General features: G+C 43.6%; 1 long non-coding RNA gene across 3 annotated transcripts; it reads right to left on the minus strand.

The window, feature by feature from the left end:
* Window positions 1–8720: 8720 nt before the first annotated feature.
* LOC127556182 (uncharacterized) lies at window positions 8721–12969 on the minus strand. Of its 3 annotated transcripts, none has more exons than XR_007952367.1 (3): window positions 12610–12969; window positions 11161–11239; window positions 8721–9315 (listed from the first exon to the last, which is right to left on the minus strand). It is a non-coding gene; the product is annotated as an uncharacterized LOC127556182 (long non-coding RNA). The 3 variants fall into 3 exon arrangements; XR_007952368.1 differs by having other exon boundaries at window positions 10966–11239; XR_007952369.1 differs by lacking the exon at window positions 12610–12969 and adding an exon at window positions 11589–11867.
* Between the last annotated feature and the right edge of the window lie 7 nt (window positions 12970–12976).

Here is a 12976-nt window from a genome sequence, read left to right on the forward strand (position 1 = left end):
GGTTTGTCCCCTTGTCTTCACTATACTAGACAAATCCTTTGGGCGTAGCCAGGAACTCTGATCTCTTGGCTTCTGCCTAAGGTGCTTTCAGCCTCCTTTGTCCATTCCCTTTAATGCCACTAATATAATGTATAATATTGGGGAATGCCCTAATGACTCCGGCTGTGAAGCACCACACTCCTTAATTTCATCAGAATTGTACTTAACTCCTTGTCTAATTCTTCATCCTTTTCACCTAGTTTGTCTAGATCCTCCCCCTCCTGCACTTTCTTCTTTTTCCTTATTCTATGACTTATATAATTTCCTAAAGCCAGTTGTATTAAGTTATATGTACAGAGTGTTTCTTTGGAAATTGAGTCAGGTCCATTATCATTATAGTATTCACATAGTTGATCTCCTACTCATTTCCATTTGTCTGGATCCAATTCTTTTCCCTTAGAGAACACCCAGGACATCTGTTCTGTCCTGTTTCTAAAAGTCTAATGATCTGCTCCCAAGTTACAGTCAAACCTTAGCTTTTAATGAGTCTGACAATGCTCTCTACACATTTTCCTTGAATTGGAAAAGGCTCCTTTCTGAACATGTGTCCCATTTCAGCTGAAGCACTAGTTTAGCCCTTTCCTTTACAAAGTTTCCTTCTTGTACTCTCACCCTAATTTCACAGATGAAGGTTCTTGGTCCCACGTTCAGGTGCCAAAATGTAGTATTCTCTCTAAAATGTAATGTTCTCTGCGAGCAGGTTTCTTGGGGGGCTTCTGGGAGCAGCCTTTGTTTCAATTCAGTAATCACAAGAACAGCCAGGAGTTAAAGTCCAAATCCTTTCTTGTCTCTTTCAAAGTCTTGTCTCCTTTCCTGGGGCTCGGTTATCTTTCTTATAGTCCAGATCTTTTATTATCTCCTTCCTGGGGCTGGGCAGCTTTCTGGAGAGCCTTTCAGACCACTCTTGATCTCAGTGGAGAAATGCAGGAGAGCAGCCTGCCACCAGTGGCCTGATTGAAGATTGAATGAATTCTATCTTTGGTTCCAAGAGCTTGAGCTCCTGCCTGTCTTCTCTGCCCTCTTAAAGCTTCTCCTCTGTGGCTCTCAGTCCCAGCTTATATGCTCTACACTGAGTACAAACCAATCATTACATAAGTAAGAAACCATTATTTGTTGTAAGATTAAATCAATCCTACTGAACTTAGAGAACTATTAAGCACCACACTAAACTAGATAACCATTCTCTTTATCAATTCCACTGACTTAATACCTTGTAAGAATCCTTGTTTCAGAGTTCTGGCCCATAACATAACATGATATTAGAAGCCTTTCTTCCTACACACTTATATCGTACCATAATCACCTTGATGAGGTTTAATGAGTCATGAGGAGGTACAAGAAGTCAGGAAGGTGGGGAGTTGTCTAGAAGAAATTCACAAACTCAAACCATGTCCAAGTCAAGGGACAAAGCTTTATCATAACACCTAAAGGAGAACAGAGTTCCTAATGAACTCACAATTAGAGCCTAAAAAAGGCGTGCTAATTAGATTAATTTTGTGCATCAACTGACGATTGTGGGTGATTGTGGGATCACCTCAAGAGTTAATGCTTATGGCTTGATCTCCAAATTGTAAAAGATAATAGAGGGCATCAGTACACAATAGTTTTGTCTGTACAACATAATTCTACAGGATCAGCGTGTTCCTTAGTGGGGCTCACTCAAAGGCTGGGTTGCTAACAAGGGCACGGTCTCTTGCTAGAGTACATTCATCCCATCACTCCCTTTTGAAAAAAGCCTTTCCTATTAGGTGTTTTATAGAGAGAACCCATTCCTGGGGTTGCTCAGAATTCGTGGGGGGCAATGAACGAATAGAGCTGACCACAAGGTAGTCTAAAAGCAAGCCTCAGGCATAAGTGTGTGTGTGGGGGGGAGCACACACATCATTTCTTAGGACCCAGGGAAATTCTGTAAGATCACTCTGAGCTTCATGGCACAAGCCAATTTCCATTGCTAGATAGTTTTTCCACTGAGTCCCTCATGCCAATAAAATTAAGAGGTCAAGTCCAAAAAACCAGAACATCTCCCATACATCTCCATGGTCAGAGCTTCTAAGACCCGAGCTACCCACCACCAGAGCTTGTTCAAGCACCATTAGAACTCAAAAAGTTCCAGGAAAGAAACAACTGGATTGCAAAGAGATGAGAGAGGAAAGGACCCACACGTGCAAAAATGTTTGTAGCAGATCTTTTTGTGCTGGCAAAGAATTGGGAAATGAGTAGCTGTCCATCAACTGAGGAATGGCTGAATAAGTTAATGGTATCTGAGCGTAATGGAATACTATCATCCATCAATACCATCAAGAAATGAGGAACAGGCTGATTTCAGAAATGCCTGGAAAGACATGAACTGATGCTAAGTGAAGTGAACAGAACCAGGAGAGCACTGTACACAGTCGTTATGGGCCAGAACTCTGAAACATGGATTCTTACAAGGTGTTAAAATCAGTGGAATTGACCTGATAGTTCTCTAGTTCAGTATATGTACTTAGTACTTTATATAGTTCCACAAGATTCACACCTATGATAATGGAGTATAGAACAGCTAGCAAAGGCTGAACATTCATTCCCATCATCCACCTTTATAGTGGCTGGAGGCTGAAGCACAAACCTTTGAGAGATTCATTCACTTCATCTCACATCACCTTGGTGGCAGGCTCTCCTTATTTTCTTTACTGAAACCAAGATCCGGAAGGCCCCCAGAAAACTAGCCGAGACCCAAGTGAAGGAGATAGGACTTTGAAGGAGACAATAAAGGATTTCAACTCTTGGCTGCACTTGTGGTGATTACTGAAGTGAAACGAAGTCTGCTCCCAGAGACCCCAAGAAAACGAAAACAAGAGAACATTACATTTTGGCATCCAAACGTGGGACCATGTGACCCAGGGTGAGTACAAAAAAGACAAGGAAACTTTGTTAAGGGCTAAAGTAGTATTCCAGCTAAAATGGGACAAATGTTTAGAAAGGAGCCTTTTCCAATTCAAGGAAAATGTGTAGAGAGCATTGTCAGACTCATTAAAAGCTGAGGTTTGACTGTAACTTGGGAGCACATCATTAGACTTTTAGAAACAGGACAGTACACATGTCCTTGGTTCTCTAAGGAAAAAGAATTGGATCCAGATGAGTGGAAATTAGTAGGAGAGCAACTATGTGACTACTACAATGATAATGCACCTGACTCAATTTCCAAAGAAACACTTTATACATACAACTTAATACAACTGGCTTTAAGAAATTATATAAGTGTTAGAATAAGAAAAAAGAAGAGCAGGACGGGGAGGATCCAGATAAACTAGGTGAAAAGGAAGAAGAATCAGACAGGAATGGAGTTAAGTATAATTCTGAGTGTGGTGCTTCACATCAGGAGCCATTAGAGCATTCCTCATCTCCTGACCTACTTCCCTCAATTAACCCTTCATGGGTGGAGGGAGAAGGGAGGAGGGGGAGAGGCAGTGACACAATCAGCACCACCTATGAAGCAGCCTATGACAAGATTACAAAAGGCATTAGTTAAAGCAAAAAAAGGACAGGATATATCTGATTTAATAAATCATACCCTGTGATTGAAGAGCTTGATTCTTCAGGTCAACAAAGGAGAAGATATACTCCTTTTGATCTGGAAAATATTAAGGATTTGAAAAAGGGTTGCACTCTTTATGGGGCTACATCATCTTATGTTAAGATGTTACTAAATAATTTGACTTGTGAAATCTTAACCTCCAGTGATTGGAAACCATAGCAAGGACATGCTTAGAACCTGGACAAAACTTGTTGTGGCTTTCTGAATATAGTGAATTATGCAGGATACAAGCCCAACACAATAAGCAAACTGGAGTTAACATATAGATCACCTTTGACCAACTGACAGGTGAAGGTCAGTATGCAGACGCTTTAGCACAGATTAATTACCCCATAGCAGCATATGAGCAAATTGTTGCTGCTGCTATAAAAACATGGGGCTCCCTCCCAGGAAAAGATGGAGGGGAAGCCTTCACAAAAATAGAGCAAGGTCCAAATGAATCTTTTGCTGATTTTGTGGGACGTCTGCAAACAGCTGTCACAAGAACCATTGGAGAAAAGGCAGCTACAGAAATAACACAACTGGCTAAGGAAAATGCCAATGAGCTATGCAGAAGAATTATATGGGACTACACAAAGATGTTCCTTTAGAGGAGAACTTAAGACACTATGCCACAGTGGGCACAAATACTTATTATAACCAGGCTATGATGATGAACATGGAAAGACAGGGTCCCTCTTGGCAAGGGACTTCTAGAGAGACTCGCCGATGCTTTCAATGTGGAAAAATAGGACATCTGAGAGCCCAATGTAGGTATAGAGATAGAATGAGAAGACGGGATGAGAGAAGACCCAAAACCCTGTGTCCAAAATGCCACTGGGTCTTCCGAATATATTTTGACCCAGGGAAATGAGAGGCAGAGCCCAGCTCCAAGACCTCAAACAAAAAACAGGTGGGGCATGATGGCAGCCAAAGGTATACCCAGAGAGTCTTTAGAAGTTCAGTATTCTCATATCAATCATCAGAAAAGCAATCTGACAGAAGAAAGGGATTACATGATCAATCAGCAGAAAAGCAATCAGCAGAAAGGGATTACAATTGGGGAGAATACAGGCTTTTTAACCCAACAGAAGGGCAGTGTCCAGGGCAAACAGCTCCAATGTGATTGCCAGGTGATGAGGAGAGATTTAGAAAGTGGTAAATAGAAGGGACTAGATAGGTTAACTGCTTGAGGGAGAGGGTTTGTATTTCTACAGATGGAGAAGGAAGCAGATGGGTGCCAATGAGCACCTGGAGAGAGACAGAACAAGAGAAAAAACCTTGAAACAAAGAAGACCTAAGAAACATCTGACACAAAGAGCATGGCTGATAATGAGACTTGCAGAATTTCAGAACCAGCAGGAATCATTGGATTCCCTAAGATGAAAAATTGATAAAGATTGATATGGGACTTCAAAACCAGCAGGAATCATTGGATTTCCTGAGATAAAAAATTGTTGATAAGACTATTGGAAGACTTCAAAACTTGCAGGAATCATTGAATAACCTGACACATGAAGTAATGGACAATAGCTTCCTTTTGGAATATTTCTAGGACTTATGGACATGTATAATTCCTCATGTTGATTCATGCTATTTGTCACATCAGTACTAGCCTGTGCTATATGCTTATATGCTTATGTAATTTATGTAATTATGTGTAATACCTCTCATGTTGATAGATTTATTTATACCTGTTTCAAGTGAGACCCTTCAGAAATCTGCTAAGTTGGTTTGATTCCCCATTTTCCTTTGGTTTTCATCTCCCTTCCTGAGAAGTCAGGAACCTCAAAAGGAAACCTCCTTTTATGGTGTTTTCACCCCTTTTTTGAGGAGTCAGGGAAGGCGTGATCACTTCCTTTTTTGGGGTTCTCACCTCCTTGAGAAATCAGGGAGAGTGACCACCTTGTGTTCTAAAACAAAAGAAAGCGGTAGATGTTATGGGCCAGAACTCTGAAACAAAGATTCTTACAAGGTGTTAAGTCAGTGGAATTGACTTAATAGTTCTCTAGTTCAGTACATGTAGTTAGTACTTAATATAGTTCCACACAATTCACACCTCTGATAATGGAGTATAGAACAGCCAGCAAAGGCTGAAAGAGATTCATTCCATCATCCACCTTTGTGCTGGCTGGAGGCTGAAGCACAAACTTTTGGACTCAGAGAGATTCATTTATTCCATCTCACATCACCTTGGTGGCAGGCTCTCCTCCTTCACTTCTCCACTGAAACCAAGATCCGGAAGGCCTCCAGAAAACTAGCTGAGCACCAGGTGAAGGAGACAAGACTTTGAAGGAGACAATAAAGGATTTGGACTTCAACACCTAGATGCACTTGTGATTACTGAACTGAAATGAAAGCTGCTCCCAGAGACCCCAAGAAAATCGAAACAAGAGAACATTACACACAGTAACAGCAAGACTGTGATGATCAACTGTGATACACTTAGCTCTCCTTGACAATGCAGTGACCCAAGGCAAGTCCAATAGATTTAGGGTGGAAAATGTCATCCACATCCAGAGAGAGAACTGAATGTGGAGTGAAGTGTACTATTTTCACCTTTGTTTTTTTGTTTTCTTATGTTTTTTCCTTTTATTCCATTTTTTCCCTTCCCATGTGACTCATATGCAAATATGCTAAAAAAATGAATATACACATATAACCTAAAAAAAATGAATTAAAAATAATTGGGTTGTTTTTAGGAAGAAGCAACTTGGGCAGGTGAAGGCATAGAAAATAGTATTTCTCCCTCGTATCAATTGTTGAATTAGGGTTAGGAAGAAGTCTGTAGGTTGTCTTTAAAGAACATTACTGATAATGAGATTGAATTAGTGTTCTCCTCCATCTTGTTCAGACCCAGCCTGGAGGGAAACCCAATGTGCACAGATTTGGGTGGGATTGATGCTTTGATTAGGTTCCCCAAGACTGGGCAATTTAGAGGGGAATTACAGAAATAAAGTTACATCCCTCAGACTCTTATCAGAATAGGTGCACCTCTCATTGTAATATTCATTCTTATTAACCAATCGGAGTTGACTGCCACTCTTGAGAATACCCACTCTTCCAAGGGTATTTAAACTGTGAGCCCAAGAAATAGATTAGTTGATCAGTGGAATAGATTAGGCTCAGACAAAATAGTCAATAACTTGTAACAAAGAAAAAGAAAAAATCAAGCCATTTTCCAATTGATAAATGGTCAAAGGATATGAACAGACAATTCTCAGATGAAGAAATTGAAACTTTCTAGCCATGTAAAAAAATGCTCCAACTCATTAATAGAGAAATGCAAATTAAGACAACTCTGAGATAACACTACACACCTGTCAGACTGACTAGAATGACAGGGAAAGATAATGCGGAATGTTGGAGGGGATGTGGGAAAACTGGGACACTGATACATTGTTGGTGGAGTTGTGAACGAATCCAACCATTCTGGAGAGAGATTTGGAACTCTGTTCAAAAGGTTATAAAACTGTGCATACCCTTTGATCCAGCAGTGTTACTATTGATATTATATTCCAAAAAGATAATAAAGAAGGGAAAGGAACCCACATGTGCAAAAATGTTTGTTGCAGCCCTTTTTGGAGTGGCCAGAAATTTTGAGTGGATGTCCATCAGCTGGGGAATGGTTAAATAAACTATGGTATATGAATGTTATGGAATATTATCGTTCTGTAAGAAATAACCAGCAGGATGATTTCAGAAAGGCCTGGAGAGACTTACATGAACTGATGCTGAGTGAAATGAGCAGGACCAAGAGATTGTTATATACTTCAACAACAATACTATATGATGATTAATTCTGATGGACCTGGCCCTCTTCAACAATGAGATGAACCAAATCAGTTCCATTTGTTCAATAATGAAGAGAACCAGCTACACTCAGTGAAAGAACTCTGGGAAATGAGTATGAACCACTACATAGAATTCCCAATCCCTCTATTTTTGCCCGCCTGCATTTTGATTTCCTTCACAGGCTAATTGTACACTATTTCAAAGTCCGATTCTTTTTGTACAGTAAAATAACCGTCTGGACATGTATACTTATATTGTATTTAACATCTACTTTAACATATTTAACATATATTGGTCTACCTGCCATCTGGGGGAAGGGATGGGAGGAAGGAGGGGAAAAATCGGAACAAGAGGTTTTGCAATTGTCAATGCTGAAAAATTACCCATGCATATATCTTGTAAATAAAAAGCTATATAATAAAAAGTAAAAAGAAAAAAAAAAGAAATCAAGCCATTCTCTAATTGATAAATGATCAAAGGATATGAACAGATAATTCTCAGATGAAGAAATTGAAACTATTTCTAGCCATGTGAAAAGATGCTCCAAGTCATTAATCAGAGAAATGCAAATTAAGACAATTCTGAGATAACCACTACACATCTGTCAGATTGGCTAGAATGACAGGGAAAGATAATGTGGAATGTCGGAGAGGATGTGGGAAACCTGGGACATTGATAACATTGTAGGTGGAGTAGTGAACGAATCCAACCATTCCGGAGAGCGATTTGGAATTATGCTCAAAGGGTTATAAAATTGTGCCTACCCTTTGATCCAGCAGTGTTACTACTGGTATTATATCCCAAAGAGATACTAAAGAACGGAAAGGAACCCACATGAGCAAAAATGTTTGTGCAGCCCTGTTTGTAGTGGCTAGAAATTTTGAGTGGATGTCTATCAGTTGGGGAATGGTCGAGTAGTTTATGGTTTATGAATATTATGAAATATTATCGTTCTGTAAGAAATGACCAGCAGGATGATTTCAGAAAGGCCTGGAGAGACTTACATGAACTGATGCTGACTGAAACGAGCAGGACCAAGAGATTGTTATATATTTCAACAATAATACTATATGATGATTAATTCTGATGGACGGGGCCCTCTTCAACAATGAGATGAACCAAATCAGTTCCATTTGTTCAATAATGAAGAGAACCAGCTACACCCAGCGAAAGAACTCTGGGAGATGACTATGAACCCCTACATAGAATTCCCAATCCCTCTATTTTTGCCCGCCTGCATTTTTATTTCCTTCACAGGCTAATTGTACACTATTTCAAAGTCCGATTCTTTTTGTACAGCAAAATAACTGTTTGGACATGTACACATATATTGTATTTAACATATGTATTTAACATTGTACTTTAACATATTTAACATGTATTGGTCAACCTGCCATCTGGGGGAGGGGGTGGGGGGAAGGAGGGGAAAAATTGGAACAAAAAGTTTTGCAACTGTCAATGCTGAAAAATTACCCATGCATATATCTTGTAAATAAAAAGCTATTAAAAAACAAAACAAAACTGTGAGCCCACCATGATTTGTATTCAACATTTGAGAGTGTCACTGACCCATTTTATTGGGAATACGCTAATAGCATTAATAAAACAATTACCCAGAAATCATGTCTCTTTTCAACATTACACTGACCTCAATCAGAAAGACCTGGCTTCATGTCCCACTCCCTTACCAAATAATCATCTCATTTCTCGGACTAATCAATTCTATTCTAACAATCTGAATTGTTGAGAAAGGGCAGGTCTGCACTAGAGGTGGAATCGAGGGTCCTCGCCAGGAGCTTCCAAAACCTTCAGTGTTACCTCCATGACAGCTACTCCCAGGAGAGGCAAGAGAATTTAAAGAAGACTTGAGGATGTCAAGACATATTTTATCCATGGCTTCCTGGGTGATCTGTACCTAGAGTACACTGGGGAAGAAGGTGGGCAAATGGAAGTCAGTCTCAATGCCACAGAAATCCTTCTTAGAAGTATCTAGTTTAGTCAAGAAACATTTATTAAATACCTACTGTGTACCAGATACTAAACTATACACTGGGAATATGAAGAAAGCCAAAATATAATCCCCAAGTTAATGGGGAAGATAAGTAAATATATAAAGAGGAAACAGTAGAGGGGAGGCAGGTGAATGAGGAAGGGGTGGGGAAGGCTTCCTGTAGGAAATTGGGACTTAAAGGGAACCAGGGAGGTCAGGGAGGAGGAGAATGCCAGAGAAAATGCCCAAAGCCTAGAGAGGGAATAGCCAGCAAGCTGGGGTCCCATAAAGGGGAGTGAGGTGTGAGAAGACTCAGAACAGCATTTTTGTGTTTGATCTTGGAGACCGTAGGGAGCCACTGGGGGTTTACTAATGGTGGTGACATGCCCTTTGGGAAAATCCCTTTAGGCTGAATTGGAATGAGGGGAGGCGTGAGTCCCACAGAGCTCCCGGCAGCTGTTGTAGAGACCCAGGGGTAAGGGGATGAGGATCTTGATCAGTGGGCAGCTGTGTCAGCGGGGAGGAGGAGGCCAGTTTAAGAGATGCAACGGGCCATGGTACATGATTGGATCTGGGGGCCATTCTGGACTCCTCACTGGCACTTGTGAGCCTGAGGAACTATGGGTATGAGTTAGTGGGAAAAGCCATAGGCTTTTTTTTGGACGTATTGAATTTAAGATGTCTATGGGGCATTCAGTTTGAGGCATCCGAAAAACAGCTGGAGATGCTGTGGATAGAGAGCGGGGCCAGGGACCAGGAAGACTAGTTTGATTGTGACCCTGGGTAAGGCAAAATCTTTGTCAGTCTCAGTTTCGTCAGCTATAAAATGGGGAAAATAATAGCACGCACCCTCCCACAATTGTGAGGATCACATGAGATAACATTTGTAAAGAGCTTAACATAGTGCCTGAAACATAGTGTCCATAGTTTGTTATTCAGTCGTGTCCAAGTCTTAGTGATGCCATTTGGGATTTTTTTGGCAAAGATACTAGCGTGGTTTGCCATTTCCTTCTCCGGCTCATTTTACAGATGAGGAAATTGAGGCAAATTGGGTTATGTGACTTGTTCAGGGCCACACAGCTAGTAAGGGTCTGAGGCCAGATTTGAACCCTACCGAGCCACCTAGTTGCACACAGTAGGCTTTTAATAAATGCTTGTTCCCTTCCTTCTTTCCTCCCATCTTTGCTCCCTCTTTCCCTTCCTTCCTTCCTTCTGTTCCCAGTTCTGAGGCAGGCAGCAACCAATAATTCTTCCTCTTAACAAGTTTTCCCCTCCTCCCACCCACGTATCCTTTCTGTGCTGCCAGGTTGGTTCTCCTCATCCGCAGATCTCACCTCCTTCTCAAAGACCCACCCTATTCTCCCCTGTTGAATTCTCCCCAGGCATTCAAGGCCTTCCACAATGCACCACGGTTCCCACTTCCCTGTCTCCATCCCTTCTACACACTGGCCAGACCCAACGAGTCTGGGCTAGGAAGAAAAGGCGTTTCATAGATTGGGGAAGGGGGAGGAGACAGACCCTGGACTGGCTCCCCCCAAGTCTAGAATGCCCTTAACACTCAGAAGGCCTAGAACACTCTCCTCACCTCAGCCACTTGCCATCCCGGCTTCCTTTAGGTCTCAACTCAAAGCCCCCTTTCTGCAAGATGTCCCCCAATTCCGCGAAATATCTCTCCTTCCCATATACCTCCTCTCTATCTTGTCAATACCTTGAGCTGCATCTTGTTGTTTGCATATTGTCTCCCCCACTGGAATGGGATGAGGGGGGGGCTGCATTTTACCTCATGGTTAGATCCGTCTCTGGCACATAGTAGGTGTTCAATCCATGCTTTTTGATTGATTGGGCCTTGGTTTTCCCATCTGTAAAAAGAAGGCGTGACCTTGATTTTTTTTTTTCCTTTTGTTCTGATTTTTCTTCCCCAACATGACTCATATGGAAAGAAGTTAAAAATGATTGCACATTTACAACCTATATCAGATTATTTGCTGTCTTGGGAAGAAAGAAGGTAAGGGAGGAAGAAAAAAAAAAGAACTCCAAATCTTACAAAAATGATTGTTGGAAACTACCTTTTATGTACAATGAGAAAAATAAAATACCATTAAAATAAAAAAAAAAGTTGACCAAGTTTAAAAAAAAAAAAAAAGGAAGGGGCGATCACTAAACGCTCTTCTAGCTTTACAGCCTTTGAGCTAGATCGTTAGCCCTGACCTCACTCTTCCAAGCCTCGAGGCTCCCCCGCTAATACCGGATCTAACCGACCCCTGCGGCAAGTCAGGCGCCTGCCCCCACAGAGAGGACTACATTTCCCAGAAGGCAATTGGAGGGAAGGAGAGGGAGGAATGGAAGGAGCGGGGGGGGGGGGGGGAGGTAGAAGAAGGGGAGGAGGGGGAGCAGGGGAAAGAGGGGTAGTGGTTCAGCTGAGACTGCATCTCTCCCCCAGTCTCTTCCCGTTCTGCCCCCAGGCAGCTCCCCATTATGACTCTGTCTCAGGGGAGAAGGGAGCGAACCAGTCACTGAGCTTCTGGTCTGCAGCTCCGGCCCAGAGGATGGGGCGCCTGGGTCCGGGACGAGGAAGACAGGGGGGACCCCCCCCCAGGCTCACTGGGGCAGTGAGACATCCCCAGTCTTCCTTTCCCGAGCCACCTGGATACCGCGGGATGCTCTGAGGGGCGGGGGGCGGGGCATCAGCTCTGCCGGGAAAACGTCGGACCGCCTCCTTCCTCCCCACCTTCTCTCCCTGCGCCTCAGTTTCCTTTCCTGACAAAGGGCCCAATGACTCCCTAGTGTTGAGCCCTATTCGTGCCCTGAGAGTCAGCCCGCTCCTAGGGATTCCTAGACTTGGAGTCAGGAAGGTTTAGATACAGATCCCACCAGAGACGCTCGTTGCCTGTTCTCGGGCCAGTCGTTTAACATCTCCGAGCCTTTGCTTATTTATCTGGAAAACGAGAGGGCTGAACTCCGCGGCCTCCAAAGGCCCTTCCAGCGCTAATCTTAGATCCAACGATTCCTTCCCCCCCTCCCCCAACCCGCCACCACAGTTTCCCCATCAGCCGCTTCCCAAGAAGGAAGGTCACTGCTCCTCCTCCCCCGACTCCCCCCCTCCCCTCCCCTCGCCTTTCCCTCGGCCTCAGTTTCCCCACCCACTCTTGAAAGAGGCGGCACCTTTCGGGGTGCCCGGGGCTAAGATCTCCGAAGCCCCCTCCTCTCCCAGGGTCCTCAGTTTACCCACCCTCGGAAGGCTAAAGTCGGCTCCGGGGGGCTGGGATCTTCGCGGGGGAGGGAAGGGGGAGGGGTGGCCGTCACGCCGGAGCCGCGCAGACTACAAGTCCCATCCGCCAGCGCGGTGGCAGTGGTGGCAGCGGCGGCAGCGGCAGCTCGGGCCACCCGGGCGGGCACTGCTGACAACCCCCGGGTAGGCTGACGGGCTGGGCGGGGCGGAGCCGGGGCAGGTGCGGGCGATGGAGCCGCCGCCCTCGGGCTAAGAGAACCTCTCTGCGAGCCGGCAGGTCCTCCAGCGAGCGCAGGTGGCCGGCCCGGGAAGGAGGCCGGGGCCGGGGCCGGGGCCGGCCGGGGGACGTCAGGATGCCGGGAGGCCG

Source organism: Antechinus flavipes, chromosome 3 (assembly GCF_016432865.1).
Source record: "Antechinus flavipes isolate AdamAnt ecotype Samford, QLD, Australia chromosome 3, AdamAnt_v2, whole genome shotgun sequence".
NCBI lineage: Eukaryota > Metazoa > Chordata > Mammalia > Dasyuromorphia > Dasyuridae > Antechinus > Antechinus flavipes.